Raw genomic sequence first — 26,894 nt, forward strand, 5'->3', positions numbered from 1 at the left:
AAAAGCACCCTCCCACTGGCAGGACTATAGGTGGAGGACTCCCACTCAGCTTAGAGGGAACAAATCCATACGTCCTTCTAGGATATGTGCAAAATGCGATACACACTGTATATAAATTATGATTTTAGATGGTAGAATGCAGGGTTTTGTCCAGTCAGAAAGGAGATGTGCTTTGGGTCATCCTTTGCAGTGTATACTTTTTCCATATAACAGTGTTACACATAAACCGCAGACCTGTTATCCATTTGCATTTATACCTGACTAAGCTCTTTTGGATATGGGGTTTGGAGGTGTGTTTGAGGGGAGAAATGTGCTCATCTGTCTGACGTTCAAATTCACTTCCCTTGGGACAAAGTTTGACTTGTGAGGGATTGTTTCTTAATTGTCTGCCTTGTACATGCAGAAAATTCACTGTGCATAAGTCTAATAGCACAAACAGCTATATGTAGAAGAATCACCACAAATGTATCTATATGCCATCAGTTATGTACATTTCTAAAATGACCCTTTCTGTTGTATGCGGCACTGTTTCTACTTATGTCTTTGGACGTGCACACTAGGCTTTTTAGAAAATATTTGCCTAGTTTTACAAGTGTGGAATCTAAAAGTCTGGGTTTTTTTTTTCTATGTACACGGCTTATACAAAGTTATTCCCCTTTAGAAGTTTTCCTCACCATGTCTCTTAATAGCTTTGCCAGCAATGTTACTCTTATCTCCACTGCATCACCTATATCATGCAAGCAAATCCGATGTAGCAACACAGTGGTACAAGCCAAGTATCCAAGGGAAAACAATACCTATCACATGCACAATTTGTTTCTAAAAATGGGCTCAACCAAAGATCTACTACTTTACTGCCAGTTTTTTTTCTACAAAAGAGTCAACTTCCAGAGAGCCATGAATAAAATATTGCCCTGTCCTAGAGCAATTAGATAAGAAAAAGCCGGAGACAGTTCTAGCACTAGTGTCTGCTGGAGAGGAACGGCTTTCTCTGTGAGTAAATCTGATGATGAAGCACCATTTCCAGGTTCCCTTTATCGGTCATTGTGACAAGCGCCTTGTCGACACCGAGTTGGTGAAAGGCAGTACCAAGCTGCCACGGTATAATTTCTATATTTGGAAACCACCTCACTGCGCCATCTCTCCCCTCCGAGCAGTGAAACATTTACATCTGAAACTTTGTTCAGTTCATAACAGTGTAAATCCCTTTCTTTCCGGTGTTAGAATGTCTTTCTGAAGTACCTGAGATAGATATCACTGTCTTGCAGTTCAAAACCTGCTGTTACCAGGTAGGACAATTTATTTTTCTGACCACTCATCGGCTTCATGTTCATTGGTATCCTATAAAGCACTTGCAATATATTATTTTCCCTACCCCTCCCTGATTATCTATGGTGACATTTTCGTAAACGAGGCTTTCACAGCAACTGCACACCGAGGCTGGATATGGAACTTTTCACAGACTTTACCATAGATGGTTATGACTGGCTCTGCAAAACTGCCAAACTAATTGTTTAATCCCACACTGATATGATAACATACAAGTACCAAGCAGCAGGCTGGAGGTCACATGAGGGAATCACTCATATCAACTCTGAAGAAAAAAAAAAGAAAAAGCATCTGCCATACATTTTTAATGACTAGCCATATGCTCCTGTTTTAAACATATTTTTGCCTTCTTGCAAGTCAGTGCCAAGATTTAAAACAATCAGTATGTAGGCTCTGAGTTTGGTTGTTAATTGTCTGGCAGAGATATTAAGGGACATGTTAATTAAAAGAGGAAGAGTGGGCCGACAATGTTCTCTGAAACATGTGACTAGAAACTTCACATTTTGACATTTCACTTAGTGGAACAAAAATACTTGTGGAGGGCAGTTCTATGAAGGGAAGCTTTCCAAGTTTATACCTTGGTGTTATTCCTGACTCGAGATTAGGCTTCTGTCCACAAATCTAATCAGTTTTGCGATCCCGTTTTTACATGTTTCGCAAGATCAGGTCTGTCTGGAGCTATCTGGATTTTACTTCCCTACATATGCTTTTTCATGCATTCATCAGTTCTTGTCTTGACTACTGTTACATGGGGGTACTTTTACAAAGGTGCGCTGAAAATGGCTTGCGGTAGTGTAGGCGCGGGTTTTGGGCACGCACCGATCCATTTTTTTGGGCACCTGTAAAAAAGGCACTTTTTTCCCCGAAAATGGACGTGTAACAAAATGAAAATTGCAGTGCGTCCATTTTGGGTCTGAGACCTTACCACCAGCCATTAACCTAGTGGTAAAGACTCACACGGTCACCGGGCGGTAATGAACTACATGCACCAAATGCCACTTGGCGCGTGTCCATTACGCGTGCCTGAAAATAAAAAATATTTTTCAGACACGTATATCGGACGTGCGCCAAAAATGAAATTACCGCAAGAGCCATGTGGTAGTTGGACGGTAACTCCATTTTGGCGTGCACTGTGCGAGCGTCGACGCTTATGCGGCTTAGTAAAAGGGCCCTATGGTTTATACAGAAAAGACTCCAAACTGTTCAGAACACTGTGGCATGTATACTCACATAACGCAAAATGAAGACACCACACCACCCTCCTCTTCAGAAATCTTCATTGGCTTCCCATAGAACAGAGGATTCAATTTAAAATTCTGACCCTAACTTTTAAAGCCCTTCATATTAGTCTACCAGAATATTTAGCCAGATTGACAAATCCTTACTCTTTCATTTGACTACTTTGTTAAGTAAACGATCATAGCCTTATTCTCCCCAATCTGTCTCAAGTGTATTGGGAATCCACAAGAAAAAGTACATTTTACTTCCTGGCTCCCTTCCTGTGGAACAATTTACCTCTTTCACTAAGATTAGAAACTACATTTTAGTAACTTCAGAACTGGTCTGAAAACACATCTTTTTTCTTTAGTCATAAACTGCTCTTCCTAACTCGCAGAGAACGTTTGCAGTCGGTTAGCCTGATTAGCACAGCAGGATGATTAGTTTAGTGATTTTATTTTGTCTCTCCCTCTCTTTACTTTTGGATGGTTGCGTTGAGTGACTGGTGGGTCCTTTCTATATTTTATGGAATTCCTTCTTACTTTTAATTTTTGATTGTTCATTGTGCCGATTTGCTTTGTAAAAAATACCATTTTATCAAATCATAACAAACAAACAAACAAACAAACAAACAAACAAACATATATTTAGGAAACTAGAGAGCACCTATCTGAAGCCTATTCTATAAAGAAAAGTAGCCATCTTCTTTCCTTTATAGAGCACTGATGTAACTGAGTATATTCCAGTGTATATTTCAAGCATGAGCACTTTTGCCAGCCACAGAACTGGCGTAGATACTTGTGCCTACATAGTTAAAAAAAACATGCATATATTATAGTATTCTACAATTTACATTTATTTATTAGGATTTATTTACCGCCTTTTTTGAAGGAATTCACTCAAGTCAAACATAAGCGACAGACAATGACAGAAGTGAAAATATTCAAACAATACAAAGTATGGCATAATATGCTAATGTCAACACAATACGTAATAAAGCATTTTAAGAGACACTGAGTGCACTAGCCTTTCTCTGAGATTGTGATTATGGGACTATGCAATTGTGAGTTTCTTCCCTTTAAAACATTGGTGTGTCTCCAGGATATGCCAGTGTTTTCTAACAATTTTCTATCATTTGCTTTCTGAAAGTATGATCTCATTGCTCAGACCCCTCGCTTGCTATTCATGAGGGGCCACAACATCGGAAGCCAGGTCTGCCATTCATGTTCAAGTCTTATGCAAAAAAGCAGGTGTCTGTCTGGCTCTCAACCAGATGTGGGAAAGAGGGTAGGGCCAATTCATAGATAAATGAAAGTCTGGCTTAAGCAGGTGCCTGGCTTCCAAGCAGGCCACCTTCTGGATAGAGCAGTACTATAAACGAAATAGTTTTCTCCAGAAGAATCATAAATGTAGTGGGATATCATAAATTATTAAATGATTTTATAAATCTGTACCCTGGTTGTGATCACCCAGACTCCACCTATGTGTAGGCCCACCTTCAAACTATGTGTGATTGTATTTAGGCGCCAGTACATAGATTAGTACATAGCCAACATTTATAAGCATATGTGTATGCATGTGTATATTCTGGTCATTTACGCATGTTATATTGGGGCAATGCTATAACATAATAAGTCTGGAGGCCTATGGCAGTAGCTCTATAAATATAATCTATTTCAGCTTGGAAAATGTACAGTCTTGGCATCCATTGATTCTTATGAATGACCTTGTGGGCATGGAGGAGTTATTGTGTTCATACATTCCAGTTTTTCAAGAGTTTTTTTTTTTGTTACATTTGCACCCTGTGCTTTCCCACTCATGGCAGGCTCAATGCGGCTTACATGGGGCAATGGAGGATTAAGTGGCTTGCCCAGAGTCACAAGGAGCTGCCTGTATCTGAAGTGGGAATTGAACTCAGTTCCCCAGGACCAAAGTCCACCACCCTAACCACTAGGCCACTCCTCCAGTCTACAATGCCAAAATTATATGAGAGTGTGGGAGTTGCTAGCTGATTTATTTATTGAGATTATTAACCACCTTTGTGAAGAGATTCACCCAAGGCAGTGTACAACAAGTAACGTCCATTTTCGGCCTGAGACCTTACCGCCACCCACTGACTTAGTGGTAAGGTCTCACGCCCTACTCAGGTGGTAGGCATGTAGCATGCATGTCCACTGCTGTTTACCACTGGGTAAGCGTCATGCAGTGGAAAATAGAAAATATTTTCTACTGCGTGTTTTTGGCGTGCACCAAATTTAGAATTACCACTCGAGGCACGTGGTGGCCGGGCGGTAATGCTGATTCGGCACACGCTGGATGCAGTAGGCCCTTACACACCTTTGTATAAGGGCTCCTAAGGACTCTGTTTACTAAGCCACACTGTAGGCATGCTAACTTTCTAGAGCACACTAAAAATTAGCACGTGCTAAAAAGTTAGCACACCTATAGTGCAGCTTAGTAAACAGGGCCCTAAAACAATACCCCAAACCTTTCATCCTCAGACAGCTTGATCCCAACCTTTCACCCCAAAAAACTACTCGCACGCACCAAGCACCTGCTCCCCCCAACTCATTCAGGTGCAACCCAAGCCTAAGGAAAGGGGGCTTGCCTACTGACTCCTCCAGATGGCCATCAGCAAAGAGGGAAGAGAAACAACATCAGTTTAGTGGAACCAAATGGAATCTCTCTGCTGGAGCAGCTGGAATAGTAAACAGTGCAGTGTGTTAAACTGTATAAAATTCAAATGTAAAGGTTTATAACAGAAATAAAATGTGTCTTGCAATAGAGAAAATCATAGGATTGCATTTAAGAAAAGGTTATAACAGATGCATTTGCCATTCATCACCTGGGAGTAGATGCCCTATAAGTGTCTAATGTTATTTTATATTATGTTACATCAAAATGATATATCGTCTTTCTTAAACAAAGTCCAACCCAAAGTGGTTTATAAGAAAAACATTATGGGGCCCTTTTACTAAGCTGCTTATTGAAGTGAAAATGGGCTAATGCAGGATGCAGTGAAGTGTCCTGCATTTGTTTTGCCGTTAGTGCATGGTAATCACATGTTAATTAGTTTTTATAATTTTGGGGGGGCTGTGGGTGTGTCATGGGCTGAGAAAAGGCATGGAAATGTAAACTGGTCTGGTTAACACACTGACATTACTGCAAGCTAACTGGTTTATATGTGCTTAACACAAGAGGCAGTAAATTCATCCAATTTATTTTATTTTTTCATTTGCTACATGCTATTAGCACCCGGCCTGAAAAAAACAAATCATAGGAAAATGGCAATTTCATGACTGTGGTATTTATCTCATTGTGTATGTTTTATTGGTATCTGCCTAGCACAATGGATAGTGTGCGGGCTATAAATCTTTTAAATAAATATTCTACCTCAGCTTTGTAAAAGGACCCTTATTTATTTATTTGTTGCATTTGTATCCCACATTTTCCCACCTATTTGCAGACTCAATGTGGCTTACAATAATACATCCTGACAATCGCCAATCAAGAGTAGATAGTAAACATACATAGTAAACATAGTAGATGACGGCAGAAAAAGACCTGCACGGTCCTTCCAGTCTGCCCGAGAAGATAAATTCATATGTGCTACTTTTTTATTTGTACTGTCCTCTTCAGTGCACAGACCGTATAAGTCTGGCCAGCCCTATCCCCGCCTCCCAACCACCAGCTCTGGCACAGACCCTATAAGTCTGCCCAGCACTATCCCTGCCTCCCACCACTGACTCTGGCACAGACTGTATAAGTCTGCCCAGCACTATCCCCCCCGCCCAACCACCAGCCCCGGCACAGACCGTATAAGTCTGCCCAGCACTAGCCCTGCCCCCCAACCACCAGCTCTGCCACCCATTCTAGGCTAAGCTCCTGAGGATCCCTTCCTTCTGCATAGGATTCCTTTATGTTTATCCCACGCATGTTTGAATTCCGTTACCGTTTTCATCTCCACCACCTCCCACGGGAGGGCATTCCAAGCATCCACCACCCTCTCCGTGAAAAAATACTTCCTGACATTCTTCTTGAGTCTGCCCCCCTTCAATCTCATTTCATGCCCTCTCGTTCTACCGCCTTCCCATCTCCGGAAAAGGTTTGTTTGCGGATTAATACCTTTCAAATATTTGAACGTCTGTATCATATCATATCATATCATATATAAAACAATTGGTTATATAAAGAACAAGTGTTACATAATAAATAAAAGAGAAGCCAGGATTTTACCACCACTGGAGGTGAGGTATTGAGGAGGGAGGGGCGGGGGAGAATGCTCTTCACAAAAATAGGCTACTGTTAGGTCCAGAAATGTGGACAAACATGTTCCTCAATTGGTCCACTAACCAGCTTATAATCGAAAGAGAAAAACGCCTATATTGCGACCCAAGTCGGGAGATGGGCGTCTTTCTCCCGTGGGCGCCCAAATCGGTATAATCGAAAGCCGATTTTGGGCGTTTCCAACTGCAATCCGTCGCGGAAACGGGTAAAGTTGATGGGGGAGTGTTGGAGGTGTGATGAAGGCGGAACTGGGGCATGGTTATTGGCTGAGGAGAGATGGGCGTCTTTAGCTGATAAGCGAAAAAAAGGCGTTTTTACCGCGATTTTGGGTCACTTTTTTTGGACCCTTTTTTTCCCACAAACAGGTCCCAAAAAAGTGCCCCAACTGACCAGATAACCACTGGAGGGAATCGAGGGATGACCTCCCCAGACTCCCCCAGTGGTCACTAACCCCCTCCCATCAAAAAAACCCCACTTTAAAAACTTTTTTCCAGCCTCTATGCCAGCCTCAAATGCCGTACCCACCTCTATGACAGCAGAATGTGTTCTATCCTGTGACAGCCTTTCCCTGGTTCTGATGTGGCTCTCGGGTGAGTGTGACACCTTTTCTGTTATGCGCACTGCAGAGTCACATCAGCAATGCATTGTGGTGGGTGTAGGGTATTGGGCTCCGTGATTCCACTAGCTTGTGGCAAATGCTCACAATGTTGGTAGTTGGTAGGCTCTACTCCCATGGTGCTTTTCCCCCTGCTTACTGGGTCAGAGTGTGTGCCCTGTTTTGTTTCCGGTAGTCCATGAGGTTGTGGCCATTTTTGTAAGCCAGTTTTAGATCCCTTTCACGTGTTAGCCACGTTACAGAACTTAGTTCTTACCTTGAATGTGGCTGAAAGAGGGCATTGTACACCATTCTGCCAGCTCGGACCTACTGCTCATCTCAGTACCAGGGAGACTCGTTGCCAGTGGGGCACAACCTCTGATCTGCAGTTAACTGTGAGTAAGCACTGGTATTTCGGAGAGATTAGTCTTCAGGTGTCAACTGCTGTGCCAATGTTATATAGCAGCAACCAGTCCTAGAGGCCTGCGTGTATGCAGGTCCCTGGAACACTTTTAGTGGGTACCGCAGTGCACTTCAGCCAGGCGGACCCAGGCCCATCCCCCCTTACCTTTAACACTTGTTCTGGTAAATGGGAGGCCTGCAAAACCCACTGTACCCACATGTAGGTGCCCCCTTCACCCCTAAGAGCTATGGTAGTGTTGTACATTTGTGGGTAGTGGGTTTTGGGGGAGGGGTTGGGAGCTCAGCACCCATGGTAAGGGAGCTATGCGTGTGGGAGTGTTGTCTGAAGTCCACCGCACTGACCTCTAGGGTGCCCAGTTGGTGTCTTGGCATGTCAGGGGGGGCGAGTGTACTACAAATCGTCGCCCCTCCCATGACCAAATGGCTCGGATTAGGACGTTTTTGAGCTGGGCGTTTTTAGTTTCCATTATCGCTAAAAAAAACAAATGCCCAGCTCAAAAACGTCCATTTTTTCGAAAATACGGTTTCTGGTGAGTTTTGGAGGGCTTGCAGTTTCCACCACAAGTGTAACAGGTAGGGGGAGATATGGGCCTGGGTCCATCTGTCTATAGTACACTGCACCGACCACTAGGCTACTCCAGAGACCTGCATGCTGCTCTAATGGACCTGGCTATTACATCTGAGACTGGTATAAAGGCTGGTAAGTAATGTTTTTAATCACATTTTTTTTTGGGGGGGGGGGAGGGAGTTAGTGACTATTAGGGCAGTAAGGGGAAGTCATCCTTTATTCCCTCCAGAGGTCATCTCGTCATTTAAGGCACCCTTTTCTGCCTTATTCATTATAAAACAGGTTTACCTAAAAATGTTTTAGTTTTAGTCCTGGACAGTTTTGTTTTGTTCCATTATGGCAGAAAAACATCCAAATCTTAGGAATGCCCTGATCCTGCCCATAACACACCCCTGACACACACCCTTGTGATTTGAATGCGCTTCCGTTGGACTTCACAGAAAAATGACTAAAAATTGGTTTAAAAAATACCAATTTGGCAATTTTGTGAGCAAAACGTCCAAATGCTGCTTTATGCCACTTTTCAGATGTCTTTCGAAAATAAGTCCAATAGTAACCTATGGAACTTTATAAGTTTATGTGCTTTGAAAATGAGCCCCTAAGTCAATCATATATGAAGGTGCCACACCAGATAGGATTTTAAATACCATTATGATCACCTTAAATTGAATAGGTTCCATAATTGGCAACCAATGTAATGTTTACTACATCATATCATGATAGACCAAAAAATCAACCTGACTGCCATGTTTTGCATCACCTGTAATCGATCAATCATTTTTTTGAACACCCAATTAAAGCCAGATTACAATAGTCAAATCTGGCTAATACAAGTGACTGAACAATTAGTCTAAATGTTTCAACTAAAAAAACATATTTTGATGGCTCTAAGTTTTCTTAGACCAATGTAAATTTTCTGCAAAATCATTGATACATGTTGTTGCATTGTTAATGCACTTTAGAATAGTCAAACACTTTTTTACCATCTCCTTGATCAAAGGCTTCTCTCTATCTGTTTCCTTTGAATATTAAAAAAAATGGCAATGCTACAAGTAGAATTGCTCCTAGTTTTGTAAATCAGTTTCCAGCAAGATTACTCTTTCATACTGGTGGTGTTTTATCTGGAGCATGCTAGAATCCAGTGACAAGCTGAATGCTAGAAAGCCAGGGAAGAGAACAGTAGTCAATACTTTGTTTTATGCCGTGGTTGTTCCTTGTCTACTGTGTCTAAGGTCCTTTCATTCAAAAAATTAAAGAAAAAGTATTTTATATTCTGAGCGTGCAATCATCTTTCTTTTCTGTAAAAGTTATCTTGCTCTCATGACCCAAAATTACATGGACACTGAGCTATTCGCAGAACTACTGAAACACTAAATAAACCAAACTAACTGCTTTCATCCCAGAAATTAGAGGATCATAGCTCTGTGTGTCCACGCTTCCAGCACAAACCCATACCACTTGCTGATTGCCAATCATCCTTAGTCGTTTCGGTCATTTAACCTCAGAACTCACCCCCAATTGATTGGCCCTGCTATGAACCACAGTAGCTGGGTATTGGCAATTATCCTGTTACTGCTTCATCACTATGCGCACTCTGCTGTTTCATACACCATCTCCCCCTTCAAACAAACCGTGAACTGTCTGCAAATTAGCCACAAACCTTAATGGTATTTCTGAACATTGATAACCCAGCGCGATGGATCAAAAAGTCTCTCTGATATCCAAGCTTTTATATTTTCAAAGACACGTAAGAAAACATGTATCAGATCATTTAAAAAATCTTTTTCTACAGGTTTTTTGTTATAAAACTGCTATTAAAGCCCACATCGAAGCTCCATTTTACCTAGCATCCAAGTGCTGAGATGAAGCTTAGGGGAAAGAGAACATGCATAAAGGGAGTAATTCTATAAAGAATTTGCTAACAATTATGCAGCAAATACATGCATAAATGGCTAGAATTCCAGAATATACACACATCAGTGTGCACATACTTGTATAAATGATTAGAATACCAGAATACACACACATCTATGTGCACATACGTGCATAAATAACTAGAATACCAGAATATACACACATCTACGTGCACATACAACTAGAATACTGGGACCCACACACACATCTGTGTGCACATACATGCATAAATGAATAGAATACCAGAATATACACACATCTGTGTGCACATACGTCCATAAATGCCAGATGATTATGTGGTTATCCATGTTATCCAGTTATTCAGTAGTATGCACATTCTCAGGAGTGAAGTGTGAGCAGAAGACCCAGTTATTCACATAACTTATAGACTACTATAAGTTATCCCCAAATTAATTAACAAGCGTTTGAACCAATTATTGAAGTTAATTGACACTCATTAAAATTTGTGCATGCATCTGGGTGCATGCTGTTCTCTAATGCATGGTGTAAATCAAAAGGGGATATGGCCATGAGCACGTCAGGGGCATTCTGAAAAGTTGTGCCCGCAGTTACAGAATACGACCTTAGTGTGTCTAACTTGGACACCGGTATTTATACCAGGTTTCAGCAGTAAGTATGGTGCCTAAAGTCAGTCATGGGAATCAGCGCTAAGCATGAATCTACAAAGGGCACACACTCTTTATAGAACTGCGCTTAGCATTGATCTTTTCCGGTGCCGAAATTTGAGTGCCATTTATAGAATTCCCTCTGTTGTGCATATCTCCAAAATTTAGGCATAATCATTTACACCAGCTCTGTGGCTGGCCTACTCTAAGTGCTCACACTTAAATGCAGATGTGCATATGGGATGAACACAGACCCCCCCCCCCCCCCAATATTCAAAAGCATTTGCCAGGATTGGGACCTGGCTGGTTAAATGCCCCATAAGCGGCTATCCGCTAATTTTCAGTCCCACTTTAGCGGCTATGTTTGGCCACATGAATATGTGGGATATCTTTGCCTAGAAGATAACTGGCTAAGTCTGAATATCAACATAACTGGTTATTTCCTAACCAGACAAAATAAATCGGATATTCAATACCGGTCACCGGAAACAGTCCGGCAATGAATATCCAGGTTTAGCGGTGACCACGGGAGTTAGCCGGGCTAACTCCCACGGTCTGAATATCGACCCCAGAGAATCTCTAATTAGAAAAACCCCAAACTTCCCCTCCGAAGGGACACCACCTTGTAAGTGGTGGAGGGGCTTCCGTGTTTCAATGACTCAGAGGGCTATGCTGTAGGGTTACCCATATCAGACAGGCCTCTGAGGAGAAACCAGACAAACAGTGTCCCAACCTGGAGGATCCAAGATGGCATTGAGGGAGGACGTACGCTAGTTGAGTTCCCGTTTTACACCAGAATGCCTGAAGAAGAGGGCGCGCTCCCCAGAGAATGGGGAAGAGAAAAGGCAAAGCCGTGGTGCTGTCCTCCTCGAACACGGCTGGGGTTCCCACCACTTCTCAGTCTATTTTGGAGAGATTCGGGGTCATAACGTCGGAGATATCGGTTCTTGCTTCGGGGAACAGCAAGGCTTTATTGCCGAATCTCAGTGGAGGGAGTGACTTTGAGTCCCCCTGTTGGCACGACCCCTCCAAGACCCAGAAATAGTAATCCTTCGCTATGGAGGTCAATAATGGAAACGCCCGAAGTGGGTTAGGATTTTCATGTGACCTGAGGAGGTCCTGGCGCAGCATCGACTCAGATAATAAACCAACTAGGGGATTGGAGAGTGAGCTCTTCCCCTCGAAGATATCTGGAGCGGTTTCTGTGGAGAAATTGGACTTGGTGAAGCCAATAATGTCATAATGGACGTACTATAGGAACTGCAGCAGAATGTGAATAACTCTCTTCTTCAGATGTTTAAAATTTTTCACTATGTGAGTTAAAGAATTTATATTAATACTTATCTAACAAAGTGGAAGTCTAAGATATAAAAATAGAGACTTTGATTACGGAAATGGCTTCTCTATGAAAATCACATAATTTGGTAATGAAGAATAGTTATCTTTCTTGCAAAAACTGGAATTTCTGGAGAACCAATTAAGGGAAAATAACTTGAGAATGATAAATTTACCTATAATATCCTATATATCAGCTACTGAATTATTGAAGAAATATTTCTCTGGTACTTTGCTAATACCTTCTGATAGCCACCTTTTGGTGACTAAAATTATATTTCCTTTAAAATCTTCTTTATCAGAGAAAAGAGATGCAAGTTTAACTGACATTTTGGAAAATTCAGAAGTTATAGATAGAGTTATTATTAGTGACTTTCATCTTTGATTTAGATAGGAACAATGTTTTGAAATTGTATTTCCGATACATGATTGATAGTTTTTTGGGTTCAAAGATGCATATATTTCCTGACACATCAAGGGAATCGCAGACTGAGAGGTGTGAGGTCTTGGCTTTTAAGCCAGGAATCATTGCCCTAGGTGGGACCTTCCTAGTGCAATTCCCTTGTAAGTGTTTTATTTCCTTATTACTTATTTGTTTGAACCTAAGAAATTATAAGAGTTTGTTCGAAACAGATGAAGAATCCTCTGCAGCAACTTCCTTCAGTTACCACTGTACCGGCTGCAATAACCTATTAAGCTTCCTCCCTCAGGAAATGTGAAGTGTAAGATTAACCATTTTGATTTTTTCTTATTTTCTTTAAGATTGTTTTCCTGATCTTGGATCTTCTAATTGTGGACAATTATGTAAATATATATTGTTGAGAGAAAATGTTTTCCTTTTTATATTAATTTCTGTATTTCCTTACATTTATGTGATAAATGTGAATGTAATTAAGTCAAATGATAAATAAAAAAAAAACAAAAACCCCCAAACTTAAATGGCTTTATGTGTGTGGATGTATCGAGTGGCATTTAGATGGTGACTCTTGCTGTGAAGAACTAAGGCCGGTGCCAGACAGACTTGTACAGTCTGTGTCCTGTATATGGCAATCCAGTTTAGGATGGGCTGGAAAGATCTTTGACAGCAACTTCATTAGCTGAAAAGTGAGGACAGTGCCGGGCGGACTTTTATGGTCTGTGTGCTGAAAATGACAAGATGGACTTGGATAGGCTGGAGTGGGCTTCGATGGCAACTCCAGTAGTTGGGACGTAAGAACAGTGTCGGGTGTACTTGTATGGTCTATGTCCCAGAAATGCCAGAGAAAGACCATGATCAGGTACTTTATATCACATTCATTGTTGGTTTAATCATGAATCGATAATGAGTGTGACTGTTCGGAAAAGTGGATGGATTGTTCAGGTTTTATCTACTGTCATTTACTATGTTACTATCCTGCTTATTTTCGAAGGAGAAGGGCGCCCATCTTCCGACACAAATCGGGAGATGGGCATCCTTCTCCTAAGGTCGCCTAAATCGGCATAATCGAAAGCCGATTTTGAGCGTCCTCAACTGCTTTCCGTGGCGGGGACAACCAAAGTTCAAGGGGGCGTGTTGGCAGTGTACCGAAGGCGGGACGGGGGCGTGGTTAACAGATGGGCGTCCTCGGCCGAGAATGGAAAAAAGAAGAGCGTCCCTCATGAGCATTTGGCCGACTTTACTTGGTCCATTTTTTTTCACGACCAAGCATCAAAAAGGTGCCTGAACTGACCAGATGACCACCAGAGGGAATCGGGGATGACCTCCCCTGACTTCCCCAGTGGTCACTAACTACCTCCCACCCTGAAAAAAACAACTTCAAAAACTTTTGTCTTTTTTTTTTTTTAGAGTATGTCTTTCGCTATGCCTCTGTCCCTGTCCAAAATGTGGATGTTTCTGTAAGAAGGACATCCATGGCTTTGCTATGCCTCTAACACCCTCTTTATTTATTTGGATTTTGGATCACAAGTAGCAGCAGTGAGATTTGAACTGTCCACCTCTGGATTACAAGACCAGTGCTCTAACCACTAGGCCACTCCTCCACACCACCCCCTTGAAATTTGGCCATCCCTGTGGAGGGGGGGCAGTATACAGGTCCCTGGGGGGGGAGGTATGTGTGTGTCAGCGGAGGCATAGCGAAGGCGTGGATGTCCTTCTTTCAAACATTTTGGACATCGTCAACTGCCCCCCCACAGGTATAGCCAAATTTCAAAGGAGTGGAGTAGCATGGAAAAGTGGCCTAGTGGTTAGAGCACTGGTCTTTCAAGCTGGAGGTGACTGGTTCAAATCCTGCTAGTGATCCAAAATCCAAATAAATAAATAAAGAGGGTGTCAGAGGCATAGCAAAGGTGTGGGCATCCTTCTCACAGAAACATTCACATTTTGGACGTCCTCAACTGCCGTCACTTCCCCTCCTTAGGAAGGAAATTGTGTGCAAATGAGCTAACAGCGAGCAGCTCATTTGCATGCAATTTCCTTCATGCATGCCTGTTCCTTTCCGGATCGGTAAGGGAAGGGCTTTTTCCATTCAGTTAGTGGGACTAGTGCACTACGAATGCTGGCTCCACCCACAACCAAATGGCTTGGATTTGGAGATGGGCGTCCTCACTTTCCATTATCGCTGAAAACCAGGGACGACCATCTCTAAGGTCGACCTAAATTTCATGATTTGGACGTCCATCTTGTTTCAATAATACGTGTTGCCCCGCCCCTTTACAGGGCCGTCCTTAGAGATGGGCACCCTTAGAGATGGGCGCCCCCGTTTGATTATCCCCCTCTAAGTTACCCAGTTGTGCTAGTATTCTATAAAGGAAAGCAGGCACCTACTTTCTTTTACAGAATTGGCTTTATTTCAGTGCCTTCTAGGCGCATAAATGTAGACACCTCTTTACAGAATTACCCTGAACTGCTTCATTCTCAGTCATATTGCTTAGGTTCTAATACTCATACTTTAGGGATTCTCCTTACAACTCTACTCTTCTCAAAAGAACATAAGAGTAGCCATACTGGGTCAGACCAATGGTCCATCTAGCCCAGTATCCTGTTTTCCAAACAGCGGTTAAGCCAGGTCACAAGTGCCTGGTAGAAACCCAAATTGTGGCAACATTCCATATTACAAATGCCAAGGCAAGCAGTTGCTTCCCATGTCTGTCTCAATAGCAGGCTATGGACTTTTTCTCCAGGAATGTGTCCAAACCTTTTTTTAAAAGCAGATATGCTAACCGTTGTTACCACATCTTCTGGCAAGGAATTCTAGAGCTGAACTTTTCGTTGAGTGAAAAAATATTTCCTCCTATTTGTTTTATAAGTATTTCAATGTAATTTCCTCGAGTGTTCTCTAGTCTTCTTACACTCATACCCTTTTCATGTGCTGGAAATAAGAGAAGAATAGAGACCTGCTTTTGCTAAGAAAGGAAACCTCTCCCTCTAGAGCACCTACTACAGCTACCCTTTGGCCAGTGCACAAAGGGACATTTTTCAAAAGCCAACTGAGCAGGTAAGATAATGAAGTTATTACATTTTATAATTGTATTTAAAATATTTTTTTACCTGTTCTATCCAGAATTCTAGGCAGGGTACAAAGAAACATACTTATAACTTACAGGTTATTTTACTTGGGGTCCCTCTTACTAAAGCTTAGCATGCAATAATGGAGATTAGTGCGTGCTCAATCCTAAAAAGTCCGTTTTCTATCTCTAGGCTTCTTAGCTTTTAGAGCATACTAATCTCTGTTAGCACATGTTAAGCTTTAGTAAAAGGGCCCCTTGGTTACCTAGAGCCAGATATTTATCCAATCTCTACCAGCTAGATTTTTTTAGCAGCTACAATAGCTAAAAAATGAAGTGGTTTGATTTAGGGCTGCAGCAAAGAAGAGAAATTCTGCAGTGAGTAGAGAGGTGCAGAGACAGACAGAGAGGTCAGTGCTTTGGCAAATGTGCCAAGGGTCTCATCAATATTAATATATTCATTAAAATGTTAAAAACATACACATAAGATCAGTGGTTCCCAAACTTGGAGGCACCCCAGGTTTTCAGGATATCTACAATGAATATTCATGAGAAATATTTGCATGCACTGCCTCCACTGCACGTAAATCTCTCATGAATATTCATTGTGGGTATCCTGAAAACCTGACTGGCTAGGGTGTCTCCAGGACCAGGTTTAGGAACCACTGTATAAAACCATAAATAAAATAAAAAACAAAAAACCATAAAACAAGGAAAAAAAACTATAGTAATCCAATTGCCATACATTAAACAAAATTAAATTCATTAATAAATCAAAAGGTATAACACAAAAATACAAAGCATACATAAATTATAAATAAAAACGTATGTATATTTTGTGCGTTTTTTCTTCTACTTATATTTATTTGTTAATTTATTAACCTTCATGAATTTAATTCTATTAATATGAGGCAATCAATGAGATTAAAATAAAGTTCAGTATTAAAAGTGATTTATGCAGGCAGGAGAGGCTCCTGCCCACGTAAATCACTCTCAACAGGACAGCTGCTGATATTTGGTGGCACTTTACCACACACTGCTACTGAATATCAGCATTAAACAGCCATCTTGAAACTGGGCAGGAGAGAGGTGTTATGGGGTGGAGTCACAGAGGAGTTGGCAGTTAGGTGGGTGCTGGCAATATTTAGTGTCAATGCCTGCACAGCTAAGCAGGCAGATAGGACTAAAAGAAATGCAATCCTAATTATACATGGTTAACTATGCAGGTGCTGGCACTGAGTATCCCCCAGCACCCACATAGCTTCTAAGTACTGGCCTGCGGCAGTGAATGTTCTCCCCTCCTTTGCAGACCCTGTCTCCCCTGTAACAATACAACCCCTCTCCAACATGTCCTGGCCCCCCCCTCATCTTCTGTTCTCCCTCCTGGACTTCCCCCAACCATATAAATCCATCTAACAGCATGATCCTACCCCTTCCTGACCCCCCCCCCACACAAATGGGAGACCCCTCACATCCTAGTAGGTCCCCCCTTTACTTTAATGGTGGATAACTGGTGCAAAATTCAGCACTTTAAATTGCTAGATGCTTTAAGTATGGACTATAGCCATAGAAAAGTGTGACCCAAACCACAATTAGATTAGATCTGAGTGCCAGAGCATTGCATCTGTCTCTGTGCCATATTCATATGCACTGCTAGACTTCTTCCTACTCAGGCAGCAACTGACAAAACACAGCCACCATTCGGTATAATAGACAAATAGAAGTCAGAGCATGGAATTCAATTTTCAGGATGATCACAGTAATAAGTTTAGATGAAATAGATTGTTTATTTTACACCCTCCTCATTCTCTTCATTAGCAATTTTTTTTTTGCACTGTTCTTTAACTGTATGTTAAAACTACCTGCAAGATGCTTCCTTATTTATTTATTTTATTTATTAGGATTTATTTACCGCCTTTTTGAAGGAATTCACTCAAGGCGGTGAGTGAGCCTCTGAGACAAAAATTCACTTTTTTTTTTTACTAGAAATAAATTTGAACATGAGCATGATAAACCAGCTGTAGAATCCAGACAGTGACTGCCATATTTTCACCATCATCTTCTGTTAATTTCTACTGATGAACAGAGAGGAACCTTTTTTAAACTCCGCTAAGCTAACCACCTTTACCACATTCTCTGGCAACAAATTCCAGAGTTTAATTACACGTTGAGTGAAGAAAACTTTTCTCCGATTTGTTTTAAATTTACTACATTGTAGCTTCATCGCATGCCCCCTAGTCCTAGTATTTTTGGAAAGTGTGAACAGACGCTTCACATCTACCCGTTCAACTCCACTCATTATTTTATAGACCTCTATCATATCTCCCCTCAGCCGCCTTTTCTCCAAGCTGAAGAGCCCTAGCCGCTTTAGCCTTTCCTCATAGGGAAGTCTTCCCATCCCCTTTATCATTTTCGTTGCCCTTCTCTGCACCTTTTCTAATTCCACTATATCTTTTTTGAGATGCAGCGACCAGAATTGTACCCAATATTCGAGATGCGGTCGCACCATGGAGCGATACAAAGGCATTATAACATCCTAGATCTAGTATTTTAGGTGGATCCAGAGTTAACTTAGATGGGCCTTCCATACCCCTCCCCCCATAGATATAAAATATATTCCTTCATCTCCCCTCCACATCCAACATCTCTCCCCCTCTCCCCAATTCCCTGCCTGCAGGCTGGCAGCTTCCCCGCCCTTGAACCCCCTCCCCAGTGTACCTCAGAGGCAGCCACAGTGATTCATTTTTGCTGCCAGTACTGACCCAGCAGGCTTCCCTCTGCCGTGTCCTAACCTCACTGACATCATGTCATGTTTTCTTACTGGTGGAACACGGCAGAGGGATGCCTGCTGGGCCAGCATAGGCAGTGAAAATTAATCGCTGAAGCTAACTCTGAGATACAGCAGGGATGGGGTTCAGAGACGGGGTAAACACTGGGCTGCCAGTGAAGGAGAGGGGAGTGTGGTGCTGCCACTGGCAGCTCTCCTTCCCCTCCCCTTTCTACCTCCTATCCAATACAGCCAACATCTCCCCTTCCCCTCCCTACCCCCTCTCAAAGTTATAACTGAAAAGAAGTCCTAATTATAACACTAGGTAGGAATGAATCCAGTTGATGGATTGACATTTTTTCCCCTTATCCTGTGGCCTACTTCTGAAACAGTTTTGGTGAGCCTGGAGTTTGACAAAAACTGCTCTTTTCTCCATTATTACAGTAGCCTTTCAGTGCAATACATTTGACAATGAGATGCACAAAGCACAGTGAAAGCTGCAAGGAGGACCTGCCTGTCAAGGAAGGGCATCAGCTAACATACACACATGAGTTATTACAATATCAGAGCATGTACTGTAATAATATGCAGCATATTAGTCATATCACTCAGTTACAGCTTGGCACAGGGAGACAAATGAAGGTAATGGGACAATGTAGTGCAGCTTGAACTAACTCCTGTCTTGACGCTGTCTTGAACTGAACTGATTTCAGAGTCTGAGTGAGATGCACAGTTTATCCCTGCCATGAAATGACCTCTGTACCCGTTAACAAAAGCTGCATGATGTTCCTAAGCAGCCTCTTTGCAAGACGACCATTCTACTGACTTAGTGCTGACACCACAGAATCACAGGAAATAAAATCTATATCCCAGGAATACATATCATTAGCAGACCGCCAAGAAAGAGGAACCTGATTTTTGCTCATTGACAAATCTCTTTACTTCTGTCTTGCTTTTCTGCATTGCTGTTAGAATGTCTTAGCTGATGGCTCCCCATAAAACAGACATGGTTCTTTACGGTGCTAGTTGAAGATCTAATTGTAGAGTGACCAGCAGAGATCATAACAATATTGCTATATGGCTACTCTAATATTATGATGTTTTGTGATTTGGTACCTGTTATAGCAAAGAGATGTTTTTTTTATAAACCTTAAATCTCATCCGGCTGATACTCAAAACCATTTAACTGGCCGGGAATGGCACCTGACCAGTAAAATGGTATTCAGCAGCGGGAGATAGCCGTCTATCATCTGCTGAATATTGCTGGTTAGTGTCTAGCGGATAGCTGGTTATATCCAGGGCTGGTCCTAGGGTCTCTGGCGCCCCCTGCAGACTATGAGTTGGCGCCTGCATGCCCCCCTCCGGCACTCGCGCGCCCCCACCCCCATCTCCTTTCTCTCTTCTCCCACCCTACCCCTGTCCAGCGATTCTCCTTCGCCCCATCCCCCGCCGCCCTTGGTGCTTTAAATCTTTAATTTACCTCCGTTCCAGAAGCCACGTCATTTGAAAGCCTTGCCCCGTCTCTAGCCTTCCCTCCCTTCGTGAGTTCATTCTGCAGTCCCGCCCTCGATGAAATAACGTCAGAAGGTGGGACTGCGGAACAAACTCACGAAGAGAGGGAAGGCTAGAGACGGGGCAGGGCTTTCAAATGATGCGGCTGCTGGAACGGAGGTAAATTAAAGATTTAAAGCACCAAGGGCGGCGCGTTATAGCGGCGCCCTTGAAGGCAGGCGCCCCCCTACGGCGCTTACCCTGCTTACTGGGTTTTACCGGCCCTGGTTATATCACATGATGGCTATCTGCCGATTTTCAGTGCGTCGCTGGCCAAGTTTGGTGGCCAAAAATGGCTTTGTCAATACCTGGAATATCTCTGGCCGGTTCAAGCCTGGCTATCTCCTGCGGTCTGAATATTGGCCCCCATGTATTTAGACCAGGGGTTCTCAACCCAGTCCTCAGGAAACACCAAATTAGTCTGTTTTTTAAGATATCCACAATGAATATGCATGAGATAGATTTACATACAGAAAAATGGGCCAGAGTACCTAAATAATAAATTAGCCCTTTACACACCTTTGAGACCTCTAAGGTCCTCTCAAGGAGCATCACTATCTGCATCCTCATCAAAAGAAATTATACGATGTGATACCCGCCAGCGAGCCTTCTCAAGAGTAGCCCCCACACTCTGGAATTTACTCCCATAGGAGCTATGTCTGACTCAAGACTACCTCTATTTCAGGAAGCAAGTAAAAGCCTGGTTCTTCTCTCAGGCCTTTAATACATTGTGCGCCTGACTATACACTACTCTGCACCTAGACTAGGTTGCCACACACACTGTAACTCAGACCAGTTCCTTAGATCTTGTTTTACTGCACAAAGAAGTTGCCTAGAGTTTAACCACCTATCTATTTATTCCAGCTGACTCTGTTCACCCATCTTGTCCCCATCTTTATATATCTGCATTTGGCCTCTTGGCAATGTGGTAAGCTGTATCGTAGAAAAGAATAAGCATAATATCAATGTTATTTGAATGATCTAATGCATGCTTATTATTTATTTATTTAGATTTTGCTCACACCTTTTTCAGTAGTAGCTCAAGGTGAGTTACTTTCAGGTACACTGGATATTTCTTTGTCTCAGGAGGGCTCACAATCTAAGTTTGTACCTGAGGCAATGGAGGGTTAAGTGACTTGCCCAAGATCACAAGGAGCAGTGGGATTTGAACTAGATGTTTCATTAGTATTATGCTGACATCATCTCTCTGATATTTGAATTTCAGTGCTGTTAAATATGTCTATTTTTGATCTTGTTTCATGGTAGTCCTATCATTAGGTTTTTATTTACATCTAACATAATAACATAACATAGTAACATAGTAGATGATGGCAGAAAAAGACCTGCACGGTGCATCCAGCCTGCCCAACAAGATAACTCATATTTGCTGCTTTTTGTGTATACCCTACTTTGATTTGTACCTGTGCTCTTCAGGGCACAGACCGTATAAGTCTGCCCAGCACTATCCTCACCTCCCAACCACCAGCCCTGCCTCCCAACCACCGGCTCTGGCACAGACCGTGTAAGTCTGCCCAGCACTATCCCCGCCTCCCAACCACCAGCCCCGCCTCCCGATCTTGACTAAGCTCCTGAGGATCCATTCCTTCGGCACAGGATTCCTTTATGCTTATCCCACGCATGTTTGAATTCCGTTACCGTTTTCATTTCCACCACCTCCCGCGAAAGGGCATTCCAAGCATCCACTACTCTCTCCATGAAAAAATACTTCCTGACATTTTTCTTGAGTCTGCCCCCCTTCAATCTCATTTCATGTCCTCTCGTTCTACCATCTTCCCATCTCTCAAGTTTACTTCATTTAAGGACCCTTTCACAAAGGGCTTGCCACGCGCCTATTCAAAACTACCGCCAGGCTACAGCAGGATCATGGTAGTAGTTTCCATCTACAGCACACACCATTTCCAGTGCTACAAAAATATTTTGTATTTTTATAGTGCCAGGGCTTACCTGGCAGTAATCGGGCAGCGCCGCGTGCTGCCCGGTTACTGCTGGGTTAGCGAAGGAGCCCTTACTGTCACCTAAATAGATGGTGGTAAGGGTTCCCCCCAGAAATGGCCACACGACAATCCCTGTGATTAGCGCAGGGCCATTTCCTTTAAAAAAAACCCAGCCTTTTACATGATGTGGTAAAAGGGGGCCCACACATCAAAAACACACGCTGGCGCTACCGCAGGCCCCCTTTTACCACAGCTTGGTAGAAGGTGCCTTTATTGTATTCAGGTTTATATTTGGAAATTTTTTACTATTATTATGCTGTTAACAAAATTGTTGGTTTTATGTTAAACTGTACCTGCTCTATACCGCCTTGGGTTAATCTCTTCATAAAGGCGGCTAATACATCCCAATAAATAAATAACTAAATAAATGTCATCCTTCCTGTCAGTGCCTGAGCCAATCACCTCTCAGGCACTGACAAAAAGGGTGACATTTCACAATGAGTTGTGGATTGTGGGGCAGTAATTTGCATTCTCATTGCATGATGCATGTCATTGCATTTTTGTCTCACTAATTTCATGGTAGAAGCTGTGCTCTGAGCGAGCTTTACTGCATGGCTTTATGCATTGGCCCTTGTATGTCAGACATTCATTTTTAAAAGAATGAAGATGTACATCTTTAGTAGAAATCCAGTCATACTTCAGAAAAATGCAGCAGAACTGAGATAACTGTGAGAACTAAACTGCTGCCGACCGGCATATGTGACCTCTGTTTTGTTTCTGGGAAGCTTGTGTTATTAACATTGGTCTTAGATTTCCTCAGTCGGAATCTCAAGAAAGTTGTCCTACCATGCTGACAATTATGCTCACATCCTAACCCTTTTCCCCTTCTAGACAATCATTCCACACTATGAAAAGGGCAATTCTATAACAGGGTGCCCACACTTATGCATCACTCAAGTGTGTAAATGTACAGAACAGGGGCGTAGCCAGACTTTGGCGGGAGGGGGGTCCAGAGCCTGAGGTGAGGGGGCACATTTTAGCCCCCCCCCCGGAGCCGCTGACACCCCCGCCACCTTTGACCCCCAGCACCACTGCTGCCACCACTTTGACCCCCCCTGCTGCCGACCCTTTCAACCCCCCTTCCCACCACCGCCAACCCTTCCCCGCTACCACCGTTGGGTACCTTTGCTGGCGAGGGTCCCCAACCCCCGCCAGACGAAGTCCTCTTCAGCGCTGGTCTCCGGCGTGGCCGCGTTGCTGATCTGCAGTGCAAAGATTCTGTTTCTGTGAGTCTGACGTCCTGCATGCTATGTACAGGACGTCAGACTCACAGAAATAGAATCCTTGCACTGCAGATCAGCAACGCGGCCACGCCGGAGACCGGTGCTGAAGAGAACTTCGGCTGGTGGGGGTTGGGGACCCCGCCAGCAAATGTACTCGATGGCGGCGGTGGTGGCGGCAGGAGGGAGGGTCGAGAGGGATGGCGGTGGGGGGGGGGGGCAAGGGCCAAATCTATGGGGGCCCATATCCCCATGGCCCCACGTAGCTACGCCCCTGGTACAGAATACTGACACTTATGCACGTAAGTGACAGCAGGGTGACTAAGTGCTATTTTACAGTGATGCGCATATGTTGCAAAGTTAGTAATATATAACAAAAGAGAGGGAACGAAGTACAAACTAAAGTCCAAACAAAAAAAAAAAAAAAACAGCACCACGGGCCTTTAAAAATGGAACACAGTTCTTTAATGAATGAGCCTTGACAAAAAGACCCGACACGGGCCGTGTTTCGGTGACTAGCACCTGCGTCAGGGGTCACAGTGATGACGTGGAAAACTTGGAGAATAACTCGAATATATTCCTCTACAATATATTATTCCTTACCCCACGTCTCATATAGTAAAAGCTACAAAGCACCAAGGCACTTTCACTTTCTGTATCTAAATGGATGTCATCGAAACACGGCCCGTGTCAGGTCTTTTTGTCAAGGCTCATTCATTAAAGAACTGTGTTCCATTTTTAAAGGCCCGTGGTGCATAGTTAGTAATGCAAGGGGATGTACATGGGCGGAACATGGACAGGGCTACCACTTGCGCATGTAGCTGATAGAATACTGTCAGTTAGGTGAATCTTTGCCGCATTTACATGACTACAGTAATGCTGTCTCTGTAAAATGTGTTTTGCATGCAAATATTCCCCAGCAAGCTGTAACATATCTACGCCAGCTGCTGTTGCTGGACACATCTTATGAAGGTGGTAATACTTTATTCATCAGCAGTTTACGAATGAAGTGCAGTGTAGAATCCAATGCTCTCATATCTAGGCTGACATAAGAGGGAAGCCAGTGAGGCACTGAAGCTTAAGGGTACAAAAAAACCTACTTCACTGGCTCACCCTCATCAGTGATGGGAGCTTCTGAATTTGAACCTGCCACTCTGTTATTCTTCTGCTGCCTCTGCTACTGACACCACAGGAGGGTCTGAAATACGAGACAGAAACTTCCTGCATTCTCCCAAGAACAGGAAGTGCCTGCACTTGCATTTCAAATTCTCCCACAGTACTGCTGACAGAGCCGAATGAAAATTGGCAGAGCAGTGGGAGCAAAGGCAAAAGCTCCCTTCTGCTGTGCTTCAGATTTATTATAGATGCTAAGGGCAGGTAGGAAACAGCAGCTGGAGTTGATCCTGATGTTGGAGATGGGAGAAGCTGACACTGGTACAGGAGTTGGGCCTATAAGAAGGGGAATGTTGTTGATTTTGTGGCAGGGACAAGGAGGCTGATGCTGTGGCCTGATCTGGGAGAAGGGAGCTGATAACGGGGTTGGGCTAGGAAAAAGGGGGCTAATGTTGATGTTAGGACTAGAGGCTGATCTGGGCTGGGGAGAAGGGGACTAATGCTAAGAAAGGATAGGTGCAGCTGGGTTGGGACTGGAACTGAAGCTGAAGGCAGGCAGCGCTGGAGCAAGCAGGACTAGAACAAAAGCTGAAGGCAGGCAGGACTGGAACAAACAGGACTGGAACTGAAGCTGAAGACTTACAGGTCAGGAACTGAAGCTGAAGGTAGACAGGGCTGAAACAAGCAGTGGTGGAACTGAAGCTGAAGACTTACAGGACTGGAACAAGCAGGGTTGGGAATGAAGTTGAAGACTGGCAGGACAGGAACTGCAACAAACACAAACAGATGAAAACTCATCTGAAGACCTCTGTTGCAAAGGCAAAGCAGGAAGGTTTCTAAGCACTTTATAAAGGCATTTACTGATGATGTCACGAGTGAGAATGAGGCTTGGCAGCAGGAACACCAGAGCAAGGCTTGGCTGCAAGAACACCAAAGCGAGGCTTGGCAGCAGGAACACTAGGGCGAGGCTTGGCTGCAAGAACACCAAAGGCAGGCTTGGCCGCAAGAACACCAAAGCAAAGCTGGAATGCTGGAACATCAGAATAGGACTGGAATGAATTCTGGAACATGACTGGAAAACAGGGAGGAGGCAGTCCATAACAGCCACAGGGCCTGGTCACTGGAAGGAGAGGTGAGTGTAGACCCGGGTCACGGCCTCAACCATGACATCCTCCTACTGCTTGTGGTATAGGGAACCAATTTGTCCACTTTTCTGTTGTATTTTAGTGTAAATGCTCATGCCTAGTTTTGGAAGATACATGTGTAACTTATGGTAATCTACACATTCCATATATGTGTACACCTTCCTGCAAACTATGCGCAATTGTAGAAATGTGCATAGTTACAGAATAGTAATTTGGTGGTATACCGTCATATACATGCATTTCTCTGGTGCTACACTGCAGGAACAGTCTGGTTTGTTGGGTTGGTAAGGATTGATCTATGTTGTGTACATGTGTGTATTGAAGGTGAGGGATAGTGTGTCATTTCTGTGGCAGGATCTGTGGTAGTCTGGCATGTTCTGGTATAATATTTGCTGGTATAATATTTATAGTGCTGCCTTTTCATAGGTAGGGTTCTTGCAGCTTGAATCCTGACAGTGATGTCTGGGTATGGCAAGTTTCCTATTTAGTTCTAATGTCTTTTTGCAAGGTTTTCAGTTGGCACTGTAGCAGTATACAGTGTATAAATATAGTGTGTTATAATTAATGACAATTTTACCTCAGAAGACAGTACTTTATCTCTCTCTAGCTGTGCCCTATATTTTAAATATCCAGTTATAATATCCGTTTTTTCAAATATAAATTTTTTTTTTTGCATAAATGCAGAATGCATACTCATACTAATACAAAATATTAATTTCAAAAGTTAATCATATGTATGTATATATGTATGTAGGGGATGGATGGCCTATTAGTTTGAAAGTTAATTGTAGTAGGGGATGGGGCACAACCTCAATGTTTGATAGAGTGCCTAATACAGTGTTTAATACTCTTGCACTGGCTCTGGTGGGAAGGGAGAGGAGAGACGCTGGACCAATGGGGAGAAGAAGTAAGAGGAAACACTGGGCTTTAGGAAGGAAGTGAAGAAGGAAGATGTTGGACCAGTGAGCGTGAGGGGAGAGGGGAGACAGTGGACTGTTGGAGAGACTGGCTGAGCTGCAGGGTTGGGGAGGAGATAAATAGAGGGAACATCCTGGGCAGTGGGACCATGTAGGAGAGGCCATGAACATGTGGTCTTGGCAGGGAGTGGCTAGGCAGAAAAGAAAGTGGTGGAAAGAGCTGAAAGGGAAAGATCAATGTCAAAGACAGATGTAAAGGAGGAATGGATAACAACTGGAGAAAAGAGGAGAAATGGCAAATGGACAGGATACTTTGGAAAGAACTAGGAGAAAACAGACAGAGGAAATCAGAAAACAGAGACTGAAACCAACATGATTGGAAAAATAA

At 43.1% G+C, this 26,894-nt stretch overlaps 1 protein-coding gene across 3 annotated transcripts in view; it reads right to left on the bottom strand.

The window, feature by feature from the left end:
* Nucleotides 1-26,894, bottom strand: part of NTNG1 (netrin G1) — a 484,639-nt gene that overhangs the window by 173,254 nt on the left and 284,491 nt on the right. The gene's annotated exons all lie outside the window — the stretch shown is intronic.

Source organism: Microcaecilia unicolor, chromosome 6 (assembly GCF_901765095.1).
Source record: "Microcaecilia unicolor chromosome 6, aMicUni1.1, whole genome shotgun sequence".
NCBI classification, from domain to species: domain Eukaryota; kingdom Metazoa; phylum Chordata; class Amphibia; order Gymnophiona; family Siphonopidae; genus Microcaecilia; species Microcaecilia unicolor.